Source organism: Podarcis raffonei, chromosome 3, assembly GCF_027172205.1.
Source record: "Podarcis raffonei isolate rPodRaf1 chromosome 3, rPodRaf1.pri, whole genome shotgun sequence".
Classification (NCBI taxonomy): Eukaryota; Metazoa; Chordata; class Lepidosauria; order Squamata; family Lacertidae; genus Podarcis; species Podarcis raffonei.
The window spans coordinates 29,021,643-29,036,264 of record NC_070604.1 but is presented as its reverse complement, the minus strand read 5'-3'; the positions used below and the strand labels follow the sequence as shown (position 1 = coordinate 29,036,264).

The window sequence follows — 14,622 nt, the reverse complement described above, 5'->3', positions numbered from 1 at the left end:
ACCCAACCTATTTCAACATATGTGTGCCCTTTCTCTTCAGAATTGTAGTACATTTAGTGTACAATCTATACCCACTTACCTGGGAGTAAACTCTACTGAATGGGACTTCTTCTCCCTCTCCTCCCAGAAAAATCTACTCCAATAGTGTGCAGAGGGATCCGAAGAGGAGAAAAGAGATGGAGGAACTTTCATTATGCAAGCAGAATTGACAGGGTTGAATACAACCTGATGGGACTTCCTTCTCAGTTCACACGGCCTCCCCACACACTATGCTTTTAAAAAGTACCGTATTTTTCGCTCTATAAGACGCACCAGATCACAAGATGCACCTAGTTTTTGGAGGAGGAAAACAAGAAAAAAAATATTCTGAATCTCAGAAGCCAGAACAGCAAGAGGGATTGCTACGCAGTGAAAGCAATCCCTCTTGCTGTTCTGGCTTCTGGGATAGCTGTGTAGCCTGCATTCACTCCATAAGACGCACACACATTTTCACTTACCTTTTAGGAGGGAAAAAGTGAGTCTTATAGAGCAAAAAATACGGTATATGTTACTGATGGATTGTAGCTTGACCAAAAGTGTGCTGTGGCAACAGTAGTCCCACTGTGCAAATATATAGTTAAAAACAGTAAGTGCTGAATCCACAAATGGAGCAACAGCAGAGCCCGGGTCTGAATAGGTTGAAGATTACTGCTCTAAGGGATCTGAAACTCACTCCCTAATTTGTATTCACTTAGTGTAACTCCTTTAGTATTCCTTCAAATCAAAAGTAAAGCTCTGCCCCCGTCTCCTTTCCTGTTCTTTAGATGTTTTTCAAAATAAGCCCAATGACAAGAGTATACGTCAGAAAACATCTTTCTCATATCATGTACAACTCAGGACCAGCCCACCTATGAGGTGGACTGAGGCAGCTACCTTGGGTGGCATAATCCCATGGGATGGCCCTTCTGTTGCCAGACAAGTAAGGATAAGTTTCTGACTTCTGAGACCTCACCAGGAGCCACTGACCTTGTGTGACCCCCAGGGAGTGAAGCTTTGACGGCAGTGGGGCTCTGGGGAGGGCAGCTTCCGCTTTCGCCTCAGGCGGTGAAATGGGACAGGCTGCCCCCGGTTACAACTCAAATACCAGGCTGACCCATGCCCAAGTCTAGGATGTGATGCTTCTGTTAATACAGTTTAGGATAACTCAGGGCGGCCCTCCAACATAGCTGGATGTTAGAAGATTCAGGACCAAAAAATAAAAATAAAATAAAAAGTAGCACTTTGTCACACAGCACATAAGCTATGGAACTGACAGACACCATCTTGGATGGCTTTAAAAAAGGATTAGACAAATTCCTGGAGGAGAAGTCAGAAGACAGGGGCTACATGTTCTGTATCGCCACTGTCAGAGGCAGTATAGCGCGAAACACAAGGCTGAATACACACACAATTGAAGCACAGATAAAGCATGTTTTCTCTGCCCTCAAGAATCTTGGGAGCTGTAGTTTGTTAAGGAAAACTACATTTCCCAGGATTCTTTGTGTGGGGTGTGTGTGCTTTAAACGTATTGTGTGTACACAGCCTGCAGAGCCTCCAAGTGTTCCTATTTTCCAGGGACAGGCCCAGATTTACAGAAGCTGTCCTGATTTTTGTTTTGATCCCTGAATGTACCGCTTTTCTTTAGGACGTCCCTATTTTCCTCAGAGAAATGTTGGAGGGTATGGTAGGATGTCGCTATTTTCTTCAGAGAAATGTTGGAGGGTATGGAGTTATGTGACTCCCCAAGCCATCTGAAGGCAGTTTTTTTTTAAATGTTCAATGTTTTATTCTGTTTTCATATATGTTGGAAGTGGCTGGGCAACCCAGTCAGGGGTATAAATAGTAAAACTATCATTACTATTATTATGGAATAGGATGGGCCTATTTTCACCAGAGAAATGTTGGAGGGTATGCAGTTGCTGAGAATCACAAAGTGGGAGAGTGCTGTTGCCCTCTGGTCTCAACTTCCCATAGGCAACTGGTCGGCCACTGAGAAAACAAGAAACTGGACTACTAGATGGACCTTTGGCCTGATCCAGAAGAACTCTCCTTATGCTCTTACATGTTGGGCTTCTTTGCCACAGCATCCTGATACTTTATCCCATTTGCTTCATCCCATGTTGCCTTCTGAGGAGGAATTAAAGAACCTTTTAATGAGGGGGAAAGAGGAGAGCACAAAATATGGTCTGAAGCTCAACATCAAAAAAACGAAGATCATGGACACTGGGCCCATCACCTCCTGGCAAATAGAAGGGGAAGAAATGGAGGCAGTGAGAGATTTTACTTTCTTGGGCTCCATGATCACTGCAGATGGTGACAGCAGTCAAGAAATTAAAAGATGCCTGCTTCTTGGGAGAAAAGCAATGATAAACCTAGGCAGCATCTTAAAAAGCAGAGACATCACCTTGCCAACAAAGGTCCGTATAGTTAAAGCTATGGTTTTCCCAGTAGTGATGTATGGAAGTGAGAGCTGGACCATAAAGAAGGCTGATCACCGAAGAATTGATGCTTTTGAATTATGGTGCTGGAGGAGACTCTTGAGAGTCCCATGGACTGCAAGAAGATCAAACCTATCCATTCTGAAGGAAATCAGCCCTGAGTGCTCACTGGAAGGACAGATCGTGAAGCTGAGACTCCAATACTTTGGCCACCACATGAGAAGAGAAGACTCCCTGGAAAAGACCCTGATGTTGGGAAAGATTGAGGGCACAAGGAGAAGGGGATGACAGAGGACGAGATGGTTGGACAGTGTTCTCGAAGCTACCAGCATGAGTTTGACCAAACTGCGGGAGGCAGTGGAAGACAGGAGTGCCTGGCGTGCTCTGGTCCATGGGGTCACGAAGAGTCGGACACGACTAAATGACTAAACAACAACAACATGTTGCCTTCTCATGTCTTACGATCATGTCCAACTATTTCTCTAGTGCCTCAGCATAGCCTGCCTTTTCTTGGAAGATTAGGGAAGGGTGGGAAAATACTGCCGCTGTTGTGTCTGGGAAAGGTTTTGTTTTGTTTGGGGTCAGCGGGCAGGTGGGGTTCTCAGTTGTGATCCCAGTACTTCTCCCTACAGAGATGGCTATCTAGAGTCCTCCGTTGTGTGGTCTTGGGCCGATGGGCCTCCTTCTCATCTGCCTAGCGCTGCTATGACACGGAGTGTTATCTATGTGCTTTAGTTAAACACTGAAGCAATGCGATCCAAGTACACCTCAGCCCAGCAATTTTTAATATGTCTCGAAAATGAGGAGCGCAGGGGAACCCAGTGGTCCTCTCCATTGCCAACTCTGTGTGAAAATAATAAATATGCCTTTCCTAAAACTTGGAAGAAGACGGAGTTTTTTGTTTTTGTTTTGTGCCAGATCTTAGCATTATCTCGGGCCAAGGAAGAGGGTGATAAATGTGTAAGGATCCTCATGAGGGAACCCACTTGATTGCAATCTGGCCTTGCTCTTAAAGAAAACACAGCCCTGTTCTCATCAGGCAACAGCCCTGTGGAAGTCAATGGAGTTTAAATAACAGCACTTCATTACGCTCAAAAAAGGTTTGCAGGGATGGGGCCTTAAGCCTGAGAAATGACTGCTGGAAATGCAACCGAGACAGAACTCAATGGGGTCAAAAGTTGTAATGCAAAAATATGGCATTCGATGCCTGCTGCATGCAGTAGAGTGGTACCTCGGGTTAAGTACTTAATTCGTTCCGGAGGTCCGTTCTTAACCTGAAACTGTTCTGAACCTGAAGCACCACTTTAGCTAATGAGCCTCCTGGTGCCGCCGTGCCGCTGGAGCACAATTTCTGTTCTCATCCTGAAGCAAAGTTCTTAACCTGAGGTAATATTTCTGGGTTAGCGGAGTCTGTAACCTGAAGCGTATGTAACCCGAGGTACCACTGTATTGCAGACTTTTCCCAAGCATCAGGGAAACGGGTGGTTAATGTCGCTAGGATAGCCCAGGTCACGCTGGAAGGTGAAAACAGAGTATCTGGGTCAGACGGAGATCGATGGCCCATTTAAAGTGTTTATGAAACACCCACCCAGACATGTGCATCTCATAAAAATACTGTGGTCACCATTAAAAAGCAAACTCTGGCCAACTATTACGGTTTCAAAGATAACCGCAGTTAATTCCTTTACACGGGCCACACCATAGTGTGGGAACTGCTGACAAGCACTGACTTTGTTGTAAATAATGGTTATAGCTCTTGGCTATAGTTCAACTGAGAGGAAAAACAAAACAAAATTGCAGAACATTATCATTGCTATTCAGTGTTCGCAAAACAAATGATGTGACAGTAAAAGGATAACATTGTATCATCACCATATATATATATATATATATATATATATATATATATATATATATGAGACAATGTTTACTCCTTATTGTTCACTACGATTCAAAGGCAAAGCTTATTATCACACGGATTTCAGCAGCCTTAAAAATATTGCTTTCTGCTATCGTTATGTCAATAGGCAGATGTCGCTGATGTCTAAGGGGCAGGATTAAAATGTAATAAATAAATATATCTATTTGCAGAGTCAAAGTTGGCCTTGAAAAGCATCTTAGAATGCTTGCTAGCATTGCAGAGTGATAAATGAGGTATCAAATTAAAACAGTGAATGAACACAGACGCTAGCAGAAAAACAGTGAATTTGCCAACTCTCTCTCTCTCTCTTTCTCTCCCCCCTCTCACTGGATAAAGCCAACCAAAAATGGTGGGGGGAACTGAGCTAAAGGCAAGCTTTGATACCTCTTCTGTAGCAAATGACTGTGAGAGATCAGTTGATTAAAATGCCCATTTGCTCAGCTGTGGGGACGTTATGGAACGCTCACAAATATTCCAATTTCTCACGCATTTTAAATAGTGTCAGCACATAAGGCAAGGACAGGACTCTATGCTGTTGGGTTGAGATGATTCTGAAGAGAAGGAAGTAGCAGCAGAATTGAACTTAGATTGCACGTGAATATTTGTGTTGTCAGAGCGGAATGCAAATTGCACATGTGATTAGTATGAATGTGGGTTTCCAGTGCTGTTTTTCTAGAAAAAGAGGTGCTGGAACTCGCTATGAACTTGTTCTCTTATCATGTCAACGGCGCCCATCTGAGAGGTGCTGGAACTGAGTTCTGGTGAGCTCCGGCTTAAAAGAGTCCTGATCCTATTCATCTAGCCTATATAATGGATGTTAAAGTCCACTGAGCTCAGTGAGGTTTATTGCCAGGTAAATGGGCATAGGATTGTAGCATAGATTCATTATAAGCAAACATCACCCTTGAGTTCCTCATGTGCGTCAGTAAGGGCACGACAAATGGAGGAAGAGAACTAAGGACTCAGCTAGATGGGTAAAGAAAAAAGAATTTTATATGCGTTGTATATGCAATATAGCGACGCGGGTGGTGCTGTGGGTTAAACAGAGCCTAGGACTTGCCGATCAGAAGGTCGGTGGTTTGAATCCCCGTGACAGGGTGAGCTCCCGTTGCTCGGTCCCGGCTCCTGCCAACCTAACAGTTCAAAAGCACGTCAAAGTGCAAGTAGATAAATAGGTACCGCTCCGGCGGGAAGGTAAACGGTGTTTCTGTGTGCTGCTCTGGTACACCAGAAGCGGCTTAGTCATGCTGGCCACATGACCTGGAAGCTGTACGCCTGCTCCCTCGGCCACTAAGCGAGATGAGCACCGCAACCCCAGAGTCGGCCACGACAGGACCTAATGGTCAGGGGTCCCTTTACCTTTTTATAAGCAATATAACACTGTGACACCAGGCGGCCCTGTGGAGTCCCATCTTTCCCTACCGAATTTCCCTGTATGAGTCTGCAACGCTTTTAACAGAATCCCTTCTTTGACGTGTCTGGATCCAGCCCAAATCTCAGAATCAGGACCTCTGCTAATTTGCTGAATTTGCAGTACGCTGCCCCCCCCCTTTAAAAAAAAATCTTGCGTAATGTTGGAAAGTACCTTGCACTTACTTTTGTTTTGTGCTTTAAAAAAAAAAATGGCTCGGGGTTTGTAACTCATACTCTGAGATTTGCCACATTGTTTGACATAAGGGGACGTTTCCAGATAGTGAAATTTCAGTTGCCAGGTGCCAGAGGCAATTCATCAGACACTCATAAAAAGAAAGATCAAAAAGCCTATCAGTCTCCCCCCTGCATCTGGGATCCAGGAAGGAACACTTAGGGACTCCTATCCTTTAAACAGCTCTCACTTAAAGGGCTGGCTGTTTATAATAACAAGAGAAGCAGAAAGGGGTCAGGTCAAAACCAGCAGAGCAGCAGGTGGTGTTGTAAAGTTGTTGCTTTTTCTGACTGCAGTTAAAAGCGAGGTGAAACATTAGATGAAATTGCTTCGTACAAGACCGCTCTGTTTCTTCCCTTTTGATTCGAAGGACTTTGGGTCCCTGCCCCCCTATATATAGTGGGTGGTGAATATATTTGCTGAGGATGCCAAGTTCCACCGCTACTAAACCCCCCACCCCCAAAGCCACACAAAACATCTCACCATGCTATGAAGGGTTTCCTTTCCAAGAAGTCCCTATGATCTTATTTCTTCATCTTACATTTCAGAGGGCAGGCTTGGAAGACATGCTTGGAATGTTGAGTGATGGCGCGAGCGGAAAATGCAACGTCTGCGTCAGCGCGAGGATTTGCATTCGAATCTGCAAGTTTTCGTGGAAGCGTGAGGAGGAAAGGTTGGCTGGTGTGAATGCTGTCAAATTACATGGGGCTAGCAATTAAAAGACGCCTGCTTCTTGGGAGAAAAGCAATGACAAACCTAGACAGCATCTTAAAAAGCAGAGACATCACCTTGCCAACAAAGGTCCATATAGTTAAAGCTATGGTTTTCCCAGTAGTGATGTATGGAAGTGAGAGCTGGACCATAAAGAAGGCTAATCGCCGAAGAATTGATGCTTTTGAATTATGGTGCTGGAGGAGACTCTTGAGAGTCCCATGGACTGCAAGAAGATCAAACCTATCCATTCTTAAGGAAATCAGCCCTGAGTGCTCACTGGAAGGACAGATCGTGAAGCAGAGGCTCCAATACTTTGGCCACCTCATGAGAAGAGACGACTCCTTGGAAAAGACCCTGATGTTGGGAAAGATTGAGGGCACAAGGAGAAGGGGATGACAGAGGATGAGATGGTTGGACAGTGTTCTGGAAGCTATCAATATGAGTTTGACCAAACTGTGGGAAGCAGTGGAAGACAGGAGTGCCTTGCGTGGTCTGGTCCATGGGGTCACGAAGAGTCGGACATGACTAAAGGACTAAACAACAACAAGCAATTTGCTCATCATCAGAAATGGAAACATTCACTATTGTCTTAACATTGACAGCCTATTTGACATCCGCAAGTGGAGAGTCACCATATGAACCTCAAAATTCTAGTAATGTCTAGGGGGTGGGGGCTAAATTGGTGCCTGGGGAGAATTATTAAAAGTATTTTTAAAATAATCATCATCATAATAATAATCTGGCTCCCAACAGAATATTAAAAACGTGACAAAACTTCAAACATTAAAAACTTCCCTAAACATTGCTGCCTTCAGATGGCTTCTAAAAGTCAGATAGTTGTTTATCTCCTTGACATCTGATGGGAGGGCGTTCCACAGGGTGGGTGCCACTACTGAGAAGGCCTTCTGCCTGGTTCCCTGTAACCTCACTTCTCACAGGGAGGGAACCAGCAGAAGGCCCTCGGAGCTGGACCTAAGTGTTCAGGCTGAACGATGGAGATAATTTTGAAAGTAAATGTCTGGGATTTTGTGTTTTCCCTAGCGGAAGCGCTGTTCCTTGTTGCCTCCTCCTTGTTGGTTGGCTGGGGGGAGAGCAGACCTGTTATGGAAAGCTGTTGATGGGCCATAGAAGGATCCTTTGGCCTGGGGACACAGATGCCACAAAGGTTGCTGGGGAAACTGTGTGTTTGATGGGATGGGAAAAGGGAGTTTTGAAGCAGGGGCTTCTGGGCAGGAGGAGGAGGAAGTAAGGCTGAGATGCATCTTGGTGGAGGAGAAGGAAAGGTTGGGCCATGCCATAAGATCTGGACTCCCTCCATGCAGACTGAAGGTGTAAACAGGTGAATAAAGCATGGTGGAATCGACACACATTTAAAAAACGTTCTGAAAATGCTTTTAAAAAATACATTGAATTTCACCATCGCCATCTAGCGTCACATTGTATATTGCACTTAAAGCACACTTAAAACATTTTATTTGCAGCTGTAGAGCTGAGTCCCATATTTCTTAAAGCACGACAGTCTGCACTGTGTCTTCTGTTCTCCAAAGGGACACAGACACTGTATGTGTGCCTGTGACCCCATGCGCTCTTGCCACTGCTTGGCAGAGAGAGGGGCAGGCACTAGGCTTTTGTAACAATATTTAAATGTCTCCTCTTTGGTCAGTGTAACTCTCCCATTCCTATACAGTGGTACCTTGGGTTAAGTACTTAATTCGTTCTGGAGGTCTGTTCTTAACCTGAAACTATTCTTAACCTGAAGCACCACTTTAGCTAATGGGGCCTCCCGCTGCTGCTGCGCCGCCGGAGCACGATTTCTGTTCTCATCCTGAAGCAAAGTTCTTAACCTGAGGTACTATTTCTGGTGCTGGAGGAGACTCTTGAGAGTCCCATGGACTGCAAGAAGATCAAACCTATCCGTTCTTAACGAAATCAGCCCTGAGTGCTCACTGGAAGGACAGATCCTGAAGCTGAGGCTCCAATACTTTGGCCACCTCATGAGAAGAGAAGACTCCCTGGAAAAGACCCTGATGTTGGGAAAGATGGAGGGCACAAGGAGAAGGGGACGACAGAGGATGAGATGGTTGGACAGTGTTGTCGAAGCTATCAGCATGAGTTTGACCAAACTGTGGGAGGTAGTGGAAGACAGGAGTGCCTGGCGTGCTCTGGTCCATGGGGTCACGAAGAGTCGGACACGACTAAACGACAACAACTATTTCTGGGTTAGCAGAGTCTGTAACCTGAAGCGTATGTTACCTGAAGCGTATGTAACCCGAGTTACCACTGTATAGATCCCTGGGGCTCTTATTTTAGTCCTTTTTGTTCTGCGTTTCTCTTTTCCAAGTTTGTGCTCAAACTTACCATTGGTTAGGGATGTTTTGATTCAGTGAGATAATTTCTGGATCTTGTCATCTACCTTCACTTACCTTTTGGATGTGAGAATGTACATTCTTTAAATCCCTGCCTGCCCTGGAAAAAGAAAGTTTTCCCATTAATTGCATTGTCTTTCATATCTGAAGTAGATTTATTTTATTTTTTTATAAAAAAATTGATTGTGAATTCCATTTATCAATGCACACTTCATAACTTTGCACAGATGTCTTTTACTCAAGAAAGTGAAAGAAATATGCAGATGTGTCATTAAATATAAACATTGATAAGCCTACTGCAAAATTAGTGCTTCAAAAGGAGAGTGTTGATTTACTTAAAATAGATGCATGTATGATCTATCTCGTTCAGATAAAAAAGTCCACGTAAATCAGATGAATGGAATTACTTGTATAACAAAATAGAATTAGTATTTTTTAAGCTGAACTTTTAATCCCTGTTGAACAAAGACGGCACTGTACCATTTTCAACAACTTATTTGGTGGCAATTGGGTTTAAATTACTTTAGTTTTTAACATCCAAAGGCGAAATTTTCCTTTTGGGTTGAGTGACAAATCTATCATCTTGCATATGGCTCAAATACGATGAGCTTTTGTCAGTCACAAGTAAAGTTTATGTTGATGCTGAAAGTGAAAATACACATGAGAGATCAGTCTAAGTTGAGAACATGATGAGTAAAAGATGAGTTGGTTTAGGAAATCTGGATAAACCAAACTTGTCAACCAACTGTCGTGAAACTTGAGTGGAAAATCATGAAGAAAAAATAGTAGATGGATAACATTGTAGAAAACTGGGGACAAAGGAAAATCTAAGAACCCTAAGATCTAGAAGCTGCCAATATCAAACACAGCTTATTGAATTCTATCAAGTCAGACCATGGCCTGTCTAGGAGAGTACTGTCTACACTGACAGACAGAGGATTCCCAGGGTTTTAACTCTGCTGTGAGTTGCCTAGAGACTACCTTGTATAAGGTGACTAACAAACTGAACCAATGAATGATTGCACAATGTTCTCTTCAGGTAGAATAGGCAAACTTTGTAATTTTCAAAATACTTCGTACCACGCACAGGTCTTCTTATATTAATGGTCCACGTGTCTCAGCAAAAAAGGCTTTCTGTGTGTGTCTGATGTACTGTTTGTGATCATGGAAGGATCAAAGAGCCTTCTGTCAGTGGAAGGGCATCCCTAAAATTTTGCTGCTCCTTGACTCACCTTTATACAGCTGATATGTCAGGCTTCAGGGACTCGCCCCCCCCATTGGCAGTAGATAATCAGAACAAAGCAAAAGGAGTCTCTTACCAGTTAGAAATTTTACTGATCATAGTGAGAGAACAAAGAATCCATTCCTAGGATGAAGGTGCTCCCAATTAAGGATTCCCCCCACTCCCCCCCTTGTCATCCACGTCAATTCCGCACCTTGCAACCTGATCTCGCAACCACTGTGCTTTCTGTGCTGCCACCTTAGCTGCTCTCCTTGGCCTTGGGCAGAGTGGATGGACACTTTCCAGCGAAAGAGAGTCTGTTAACTCTCTCCCAGTTCTTCTTCTCCTAGCTGTTCACCACTCAGTATTTCCCAGCTTCTGCCTTCTGAACTATGCCCCTCTGCAAACCACTGTTCCAAATCTATACTGTCCTCCTGCTGCTGGGAAGATTCGGGATCAGTGCAGCCCTCCTCAGCAAGGTCCCTGACATGGTGGGAAACCGCTGAAAACAAGGGCAAGGAAGCAAATAGTGAGGGGAGCTTTGGATTTCTGAACCTCACGCCGAGTGAGATTGCAGCATAACTCTTAGTCAGTGGCACCTTTTGAATCTGCAGCTCGGCAAAACACAAGCAAACCTCCCTTCCTTTCCTCTCTTATGTTCTTTATTGTGCTCTGATTGCCAAGAAAGGCTCACCACTGGCAGCTGGGTGATGCGCTATGTGAATTAAAAATAGAGCTGGCCGTTTTGATGTGCTACACATATTAAGCTCCTAGGAAGAGGGAACTTTAACACAAGAGGGTTTTTCCACCCATTCTCCAACCCCTTCCCTTTTCACAGATAATTATTTTGAGCTGTTTCCACATGCCCCTCTGCGACCAGCGGGTTAATGGTGAAATACAAATTTCAGAACTCGCACCCTTTTCAGAACTAATTTCAGAACTCACCCCCTTTATTTTTTTGCTAACAGTGGCAGGACAAGCGATATACCTGGGTGCCAAGTTCAAGCAAAGTCCAGCGCTATTGTTATTATTATTATTGTTATTTCCCCCCCTTTTGGATTCGGTGTGACCTATCATGTAGCTACGATACATGATAAAAAGGGAGAAATTGCAGCCAAGCTCAACTGTGTTCAAAGCAAGGTGCTAGTGAAAGGAAGGGATGGAAAATAAGCACTAATGGATTAATGGTCCATGATAAATGCTTTATTATAAAAGCTAGTGAGTGATTAGATAATTCTTGCTTCCAAAAGTAGGATTTAAATATTTCTGTCTGGCATGCAACCAGAATAAATAAATCACTCGACTATCTAGTTTATAGGAACACATGTATGCGTATGTATATGAACAGGGTAGAAAGGTCCTCTTCTTCTTTTATACAGTAGGTGTTAGAAAAGCTGACAGCCACTGCGCTACAACAACTTGCTGCTGGGAGCTGCTCTGGTGTGCAGAAAAAGGAGAGAAATGATTATACAAGTTCTGCTCATCCAGACTGTCATTTGGCCTGACTGATCCTGCCTGCTTTCTCTGCTAAACTGAAACAGGCAGCAACTTCGGAGTACTTAATATAGGGTTACCAGACATCCCTGGTTCCCAGGGACAGTCCCTGGATTTGCAAATCTTCTTCTTGTTGCTGTTTAGTCATTTAGTCATGTCCGACTCTTCGTGACCCCATGGACCAGAGCACGCCAGGCACTTCTGTCTTCCACTGCCTCCTGCAGTTTGGTCAAAATCATGGTGGTAGCTTCAAGAACACTATCTAACCATCTCGTCCTCTGTCATCCCCTTCTCCTTGTGCCCTCCATCTTTCCCAACATCAGGGTCTTTTCCAGGGAGTCTTCTCTTCTCATGAGGTGGCCAAAGTACCGGAGCCTCAGCTTCACGATCTGTCCTTCCAGTGAGCACTCAGGGCTGATTTCCTTAAGAATGGATAGGTTTGATCTTCTTGCAGTCCATGGGACTCTCAAGAGTCTCCTCCAGCACCATAATTCAATTCTTTGGCGATCAGCCTTCTTTATGGTCCAGCTCTCACTTCCATACATCACTACTGGGAAAACCATAGCTTTAACTATACGGACCTTTGTTGGCAAGGTGATGTCTCTGCTTTTTAAGATGCTGTCTAGGTTTGTCATTGCTTTTCTCCCAAGAAGCAGGCGTCTTTCAACTTCGTGGCTGCTGTCACCATCTGCATGGAGCCCAAGAAGGTAAAATCTCTCACTGCCTCCATTTCTTCCCCTTCTATTTGCCAGGAGGTGATGGGACCAGTGGCCATGATCTTCATTTTTTTGATGTTGAGCTTCAAACAATATTTTGCGCTCTCCTCTTTCCCCCTCATTAAAAGGTTCTTTAATTCCTCCTCACTTTCTGCCATCAATGTTGTGTCATCTGCAATCTGTCCCCGGACAAATTCCATCCCCAGAATGTCCCCAGATTTGCAAATCTGTCCCCGGGAAACATGGCCGCGGCAGCCTCAGCAGTCCGGAGCCAGCCTATTAGTGCAGTTGGCTCTGGCTGGCTTCAGGAGCTGCTCGCTGCTGTGGCACCCGCCATTTTTCCTCCGCCACGGCAGCAGGCAGCAAGCAGCTCCTGAAGCCAGCCAGAGCCAACTGCACTACCAGGCTGGCCCCTCCTGGGCTACGGCAGCCCTCCTGTGACTCCAGAGCCTCCCCTGATCTCTCAAAACAAAGGGGAAAGGAGATGGGGGAAGGCTCGGGAGTCATGGGCGGGTGGTGCGCCATTGCCCAGTTTTTTTAAAAAACTCTGCGCATTTATGTTTCGCAGGGTGCAAAAGAAGGGCTTTGCACCTTTATACAATATGCATGTGTGCTTGGGCCCAGGGTCTTTTGCCTCACCATCCCCACTACTGACTCCCTGTTGCTACTCAGCTTCAAAAAAGAAAAAGAAAAAAAGTGTCCCCTGATTCACTGAAAAAAATCTGGTAACCATAACTTAATAATCTTTCCTCCCACCATCTCATATTGTTGTTGTTTAGTCGTTTAGTCGTGTCCGACTCTTCGTGACCCCATGGACCAGAGCACGCCAGGCACTCCTGTCTTCCACTGCCTCCCGCAGTTTGGTCAAACTCATGCTGGTAGCTTCCAGAACACTGTCCAACCATCTCATCCTCTGTCGTCCCTTCTCCTTGTGCCCTCCATCTTTCCCAGCATCAGGGTCTTTTCCAGGGAGTCTTCTCTTCTCATGAGGTAGCCAAAGTATTGGAGCCTCAGCTTCAGGATCTGTCCTTCCAGTGAGCACTCAGGGCTGATTTCCTTAAGAATGCATAGGTTTGATCTTCTTGCAGTCAATGGGACTCTCCAGAGTCTCCTCCAGCACCATAATTCAAAAGCATCAATTCTTCGGCGATCAGCCATCTTATATTAGGATTACAAAACTGTTACTTCCATCAAAAGCAGACAGACAACTATACCCATTGCTATACCACTCTAGGCAGATTCCACGATAGCATACCCCGTAAGTGTCCCAGAAGAAACCAGGACATCTCATTTTCCCCTGAGCATGGCAGCCATTTATTTTATTTTTAAAAATTGGTTTAGGAGAGATCCTGCAAAGCACAATGTTATCAAATATTCAGAGTCCATGCACAACCATAGATCCCTATTGAACAAATACAGACAGAAAATAACACCAAAATAAATAAACCACAGGTATGTGAATGAATCCCAGAATCGTGGAATCATAGAATTGTAGAGTTTGAAGGCACTCCATGATAGATGGCTGTCCAATCTCCAAGGATGTAGAGTCCACAACTTCCCGAGGGAGACTGTGTGGAAGGTAGTAACTAGAACTATTTCTAAAATAGACATAATGGTTAAACAAGGCAAGGTTACAAGGCCTGAAACCAAGGAAAACTAAATAAGGTATTCAAATGCCCTGAGTCACGATATCTGCCATATCCATTAATAGGCCAAAGGTTGGTTGTTGTTGTTTTTTTGCCATGTTCTTCCTTTCTATTGTGGGGAAAAAACCAGTGGCCTGGATCCTTGCTTACAACCACAACCATAACCACAACCACAACAGCAGTGGCAACAACAACAACAATTTATTACTTATACCCCGCCCATCTGGCCAGGCCTCCCCAGCCACTCTGGGCGGCTTCCAACAGGATATTAATAACACAATAAAACATCAAACATTAAAGACTTCCCTAAACAGGGCTGCCTTCAGATGTCTTCTCAAAGTCAGGTAGTTTTTTATTTCCTTGACATCTGCTGGGAGGGCATTCCACAGGGTGGGCACCACTACTGAGAAAGCCTTCTGCCTGGTTCCCTGTAACCTCACTT

General features: G+C 44.5%; 1 long non-coding RNA gene across 1 annotated transcript; it reads right to left on the bottom strand.

Annotated features, from left to right (window-relative positions):
• Positions 1 to 7,356: 7,356 nt before the first annotated feature.
• LOC128411617 (uncharacterized) lies at positions 7,357 to 13,850 on the bottom strand. The gene is made up of 3 exons (XR_008329845.1): positions 13,790 to 13,850; positions 9,160 to 9,202; positions 7,357 to 7,422 (listed from the first exon to the last, which is right to left on the bottom strand). It is a non-coding gene; the product is annotated as an uncharacterized LOC128411617 (long non-coding RNA).
• Between the last annotated feature and the right edge of the window lie 772 nt (positions 13,851 to 14,622).